The sequence below is a fragment of the Corvus moneduloides genome, chromosome 1, assembly GCF_009650955.1.
Source record: "Corvus moneduloides isolate bCorMon1 chromosome 1, bCorMon1.pri, whole genome shotgun sequence".
Lineage (NCBI taxonomy): Eukaryota > Metazoa > Chordata > Aves > Passeriformes > Corvidae > Corvus > Corvus moneduloides.
Window position 1 is genome coordinate 93478407 of NC_045476.1, and position 6419 is coordinate 93484825.

Genomic DNA, 6419 nt, shown 5'->3' on the forward strand with positions numbered 1-6419 from the left:
TAAAGTACCAAGATTAAGAACCACTGATTTGGGGAACTCGTTGTCTGGGATGACTCAGACTTGAGTGCTTTGCCTGCTCACCTTGCTTGAATCTCACCTCCCAAAGACTGCAGCCTCCATGTCAGTCCATCAGCACCAGCTGCTTTGCCATTTGGGGAACTCCTACCACCAAGTTCCAAAAACAGGTCTTAGAGAAATGGGAAAGGTCATTAGTCAGCACTCTAAAAATTTATTTTAAGCAGCTTGCCTGCAAAAATTCTGCAGCAGTATCAGGGACAGAAATAGAAATCAGCTTTTCAATGACCTCATCAGGAGGTAACCTTTGTAGCTTTGCCTCATGCATGGTACGAGTTCCAGCTTCTGTAAGAGAGACGCAGGGGGTCCTGAGGAAGCAGCCTCCCTCATGCTCCAAGCACTTCATTCCCAAAGCCCAGTCTGCCCTCTCCGAGATTGAAGCTGGGTCCTGTGCTATCAAAGAGCACAGAGACGTGTCATTAAGTACATAATGACATCTGTGTTGGAACAGCCCAAAGGTCACTCAGTGTCATGTCTAACAATGGTTAATAGAGGTTGCTTAAAGGAAGACTGCAAGAAACAGTTGAAACATGGACTGACATAACTTTTTACCTTGCAAAAACAAGAAGCTTAAGGTTTCTCCCATCTGTACCTTCTTCTCTTTCTTTTTTTTTTTAAGACAGAAGTTGCATCCAGGCTAGTGCATTTAATGGCCACAAATGGGCATTCATGAAATAAAGCTGCCTAACTAATGTCTAAACATTTTTGTTTCCTGCACAAGATCTTAGAGCAAAAACCTTGATAATTGAGAACTGTAACAAATATATTTATCCAAAAGAGCCTACAGACCTGTTTAGCACACTATCTTTGTGGGCTAGAACAGAACATTTGAAACCCTTGGGTTCAGAAGAGAAATTATCCAGAACCCTACACATTAAAGGATGAGTGCTTTAACCCAAATGTACAAATCAAGCCATGTGTAACCTAAGACATTGAATGTGTCAGGCAGGCTGTTCGAGTGTATAGACTGTTCTGGCACCCCAACTCCCGTTACAGGGAGGAGTTTCTCTGATATACACTGCCTACAGGAATAACTCTGGAATAATATCTTTTACAGTTCCCAGCTAACACAAGGTGTTCACAAATATTCAAGGGGCATTACAGACTTGGAAGCAGATGGTACCAAGAAAGCTTTGCTAATGTTGCTTGATACACCTGAATGCCCAGAACGAATCGTCCTGCCTACTTTCTCCCTTTGTATAAATACACAAATTTACAATTATGTGGGTATTTTTAAAGAAAGAGTGAATTTTTATCTGAAACAAAACCAGAAGATGTTAAAAATTCTTTAAAAATAATACATATATATTAAGTCTCCTCTGCAGATATACTAGCCACCTTTTCACCACATGCTGAAATGTTGAGGGCTTTACCTTAAATTTCTTTCATGGAGTCTATGGAGGTTGTTAAAACACCAAAGTCCAAACATCTTAAGAATATTAAACTCATGATTAGAAAAGTTCTGCTATGTAACCTTGAAGCAGTTATATCTTGCTGGTAGATTGGAGTAGTAGCCATGCACCAAAACCATAGAGGTATCAGTTAAATTAACCACAATTCAAGGAAGTTATAAATGACTGACCTTTGTCAGGTAGTCATAAAAAGGAAGAGCAATTATACATCACCCCCAAAAGTTTTGTTTTAAAATCTCAGAAGCTGTTCAGTCCACTATAATTATCCTAACTTATAAGCAGTAAAATGTTTAGTGGGACAACTCAGGGAAGCAGAATCTATGAGAGAAATTATGCAGTTAATGGGGAATTGCTCAAGTTGTAATTTACTAAATATTGTTGCAGATTCCTTGTGTCAGGTTGCAATAAAAGGAAGATGTTACTAAATTAATTTATACTGGTTAATTAACTCCTAGATAATAACTAACTATACTTTTATGCAATGCAAATCCAATATTTTAAGCTAGACACCTGAGGTTAGACATCCAAAATCTCATAATACCAGCTGCTGTACAGATCTTTAGCGTATGCATGGACTTAGATGGCTGAAAGCAGGCAGCCACATTTGAATATTGCTTTGTCACAACACTGCTGTACTGATTCAACAATTAATACAATCTGTTACTTCATTTTGATCAGCCCCTGTATATCTGAGATATTTGATAAATAATTTGTTCCCTGAAAACTGAAAGTAAGGATGAAAAATGAAAACTGGGCTGTATGTGGGTCATTATAAACACTGCCAAAGAATACAGAGCAGCATAGTGCATAGGTATTTATTTGAGCGGCAGATATTTACTTGAGAGTGCTGGACATTCTTCAATAATGCATATCACCTCAAGCTAGGAAAATGTGACTAGCTAAAGGCTGGGATGCAAATGTTGCTGTGTAAGCCTTTTCTTCCTTTCTTCAGTCCTTTATTTACAGTGGGAAGTGGGGCAGAGGGAGATGGGGGGAAAGAATTTATGAGAAAAAGCTTGGTGTGCTACATTTGCTGTCTGGACTTGCTCCTGCTGTTCGCCTTTAAAGTGGCCTTACATGGCTGTTTCTCTAAGAATAAATAAATAAAAATAAGTAAAAACCCCACATTTTCAAAGAATTTTTTTTTTAAAGAGTTGCCAGATTTTTATAACCAGCTATGGAAAAGCAGCAGGAACAAAAGTCACACCTGCACCCTAGATTCAAAGAGAATCCAAACCAAGTTATAGCTAATAGGTGAATAGGTCAGTTTTGCTTTTTTTTTGGCAATCTATTTTCCTGTACATTATCCTTCCAAAGTCTGGAAGAAAAAAGCCCTGATAAAAATATTTTTTTAAATCCTTCAGGTAACTGGTTGTAACCGTGGATTTTTAATACTAAGACTATACAAGAGACAAACTGAAGCCACTCAGTGAAACCGATAGTATTGAGGACTACACTTAAGGTTTTTCATGTTGTTCCTCTGACATATGGCATTCCTAGGAAGGGCAGTGCCATGCCAGAAAACCTCAGTTAGGCCCTGACAACACCCTTGTAGGAACTGGGCACAAAAAGTAATGATACTGTGCTACACTAAGAGGGCCATTTTAGTGAGTGACCACTGATGAGTTAGACTTAGACCAATGCATTAGCTTTCATCTGTGAATTCCAGAGTTCTTTGGGCAGAGTTATCATCCTTAACTCAAATCCGGATAAAGGACTTCTAATTCTATGCAGCGTTCCCAATGAAGCAGGGAAAGTCAATGCCAGAACAAGGACCGGAGCTGAGCTCCTCTGACTTTATGCCTGATAGGATTTAACCAGCTGGCTGGACTGTGAGGTTTTGCCAAAACATAAAACTGCATTTTGACATGAGAGAGTTCACTGAGGGGAAGAAATTCACACTGTTTCTTGGTGTTTCCTGATACTTCCTGGGCGTTTCAGATAAGTTTAGGAAAGTATAATGCTGGGGGGGGAGGCTGGCCCTTTATTTCATTTGTTGGTCAGTGACAGACAGAAAAATCTGTATGATTTCAAAAAAGCCCTCAGTAGTCACAGTGCTAAATTCACCCTGCTCTCTGCCCTGCATCCTTCCTGTGAGCTGCTGGTGGAAGGCATTTCTCTGCAAGCATCACTTTGTGGTTTTCCAGGACAGGGATGGAGCCATCTTTTTTCATGATGTGGAAGGGTAGTTGCAGCTGCATGGCAACTTTTAACTTCCTTATAGCTCTTCGCAGTACCTGCAGAAATGAGACCAGTGTGTTCAGAAGAAAAGTCCATCTTTCTTTATTTTGTGCTTTCACAGTCCTTTATAATTTACTAAATGCTCCCCAGGGGTCAACTTGTGTAGCAGTGCTGTGCATTATGTGGTAACTATCATCGCAGTACTTACACCAGCACTGGAGAGAATTACACCTGAAACGCTCCCTTTGGTTTTATAGTACAGAGCAGTGCCCTCTGCAATGCCTCCAACTTTACAGTACAAAGAACTAGAATGACTCACTGTCCTACTTCAGATTCAAGAGAAAGCAGACTTTTGCCTTGCTATTAAGGAAAGAAAAAAAAAGAGAAAAAAAGCTTTCAGGCATCTCCTGTTCCAGCTGTAAAGATGTGGCAGGCAATGTAAATTGAGCATTCTTGGCAGGTAGCTTCTTCCTAATGTTTATGGGTCAGGTTGTCAGATGTGAACAGCAGGGTCAGCCAACTTCTTTCCCACAATAAGTGACATACATTTTTACTTGTAGAAATCTAAGTGGTTTTCTGTTCTGGTCACCTTATCCCTGTTTTTGTCTACCAAACAAAATTTTAAATGAACTTTTAAATGATATTTTAAATTATCTTCTATCAGATGGGTGACTAGATGCAAAAGACATTTTTTTTTTTTTTCTGCTTCAGGTACTGTGCCAATAATTCAGATTTTCTTAGCATTACCTTGCAATAATACAAACCGGGCACCACTGAATATATTTACTGCTTATGTATATAATTGAAAACAATTAAAACAATTAAAAGCATCCAGTAGATGGGAGTTTCTGAAGGAGCCTGTATGGAGGTGTGAAATCAAAGTTCATTTTTTTCTCCAACTTGAAATTGTTTCTTCAGTTTCTTCTGAAATGATATAATTTCAGACTATTAGGAGTGCAAGACACCACTTGAATTCATGGTGAAACACCAATGATACGACATCTCTCCTGGCATCAAGAGGAAAAGCTTTTTAAAGAGATAACTTCTTCTTCCAAAACCCTAGCAAAATCTTCCTGAGACAAATAATTATATATTTTTTAATCTAAGAGAGACAGCAGGGAGAATCACTTGATCTCAGTAACAGAAGAATCATTTTCCCAAATATTTCCTCTGTTACCAAATCTTAATATCATGCATTTGCGGAGAAAATTCACACAGAAATTACAAGAGTTCTCCCTTCAGTGGCTGGTATCTCAGTCCAAATTAGCCCATATTATGTCACTCAGCAATAAAAAAATTCACAGAGAATCACTCCTAGATCACCGAGTCCAACCCATGCCCTAACACCACCTCAACTAAACCATGGCACCGAGTGCCACAGCCAATCTTTTTTTAAACACATCCAGGGATGGTGACTCCACCACCTCCCCGGACAGATGATTCCAGTACTTTATCACTCTTTCAGTAAAAAACTTATTCCTAACATCCGACCTAAATTTCCCTTGGTGCAGCTTGAGACTGTGTCCTCTTGTTCTGTCAGTTGCTGCCTGGAGAAAGAGACCAACCCCCACCTGACTACAGCCACCTTTCAGGAAGTTGCAGAGAGTGATAAGGTCACCTCTGAGTCTCCTTTTCTCCAGGCTAAACAACCCCAGCTCCCTCAGTCGCTCCTCAGAGGGCTTGTGCTCCAAGCCCCTCACCAGCCTTGTCGCCCTCCTTTGGATGCGTTCAAACGTCTCAACGTCCTTCCTGAACTGAGGGGCCCAGAACTGGACACAGCACTCAAGGTGGGGCCTTACCAGTGTCAAGTACTGGGGAAGAATGACCTCCCTGCTCCTGCTGGCCACACTATTCCTGATACAGGCCAGGATGCCATTGACCTTTTTGCCCACCAGGGCACACTGCTGGCTCATATTCAGTCGGCTGTCAACCAGTACCCCCAGGTCTCTTTCCGCCTGGCTACTGTCCAGCCACACTGTCCCCAGCTTATAGTGTTGCAGGGGCGTTTTGTGGCCAAAATGCTGGACTCGGCACTTGGACTTGTTAAACTTCATCTTATTAGACTCTGCCCATCTATCCAACCGTTCCAGATCTCTTTTCAGAGCCCTCCTACCTTCTAACATATTGACACACGCTCCCAGCTTTCTCAAAAAATATTATTTCAGTAAGGATTTATTTTGGTTTTTCTTAGATTTCTGTATCTATATTCCATCTTATGTTTTTCATCCCTTTAAGTGATTATATTAGTATAGATGAATGTGAATGTCTTGGACATTTATTTTATGGAAGAATGGACAGAACCATGGAAATCTAATGAGTGCATTGGTGCCTAAGCATATGGACCTTGTGCCTAAATGGCACCTTAGGATATCCTGACTCATGTCTAGCTGCACTCTCAAACAGATTTAAGATCACCCTCAGCTCTGTTGTGAATCTGCCAACCCCATGCCAACACCGGGATAGTCTAGGAAACCTAATAATACCAGTAGATACCTTTAGGATATGGAGCTGGGTTGCTCTCCTATTCCAGAGAAGTGTCAAAGACCCAAGTATTGCCAGTAAAACATGGCTTAAGAGCTGTTACTTTCATAACTCATGTACCTAGAGTGCAATGGAAGCAACAAGAATGAAGTACAAAATACCTTCTGGTTCTCCTTTTAAAATACATCTCACGTAGTCAGAGGAAAGCCCACTGTGACACAAGCTGGGTCCCAGAATTAGAGAATTATCTTGGACAGACATCTTTTCGCT

The 6419-nt window shown here is 40.5% G+C and overlaps 1 pseudogene; it reads right to left on the reverse strand.

The window, feature by feature from the left end:
• Positions 1 to 5023: 5023 nt before the first annotated feature.
• LOC116442982 lies at positions 5024 to 5791 on the reverse strand (annotated as a pseudogene).
• Between the last annotated feature and the right edge of the window lie 628 nt (positions 5792 to 6419).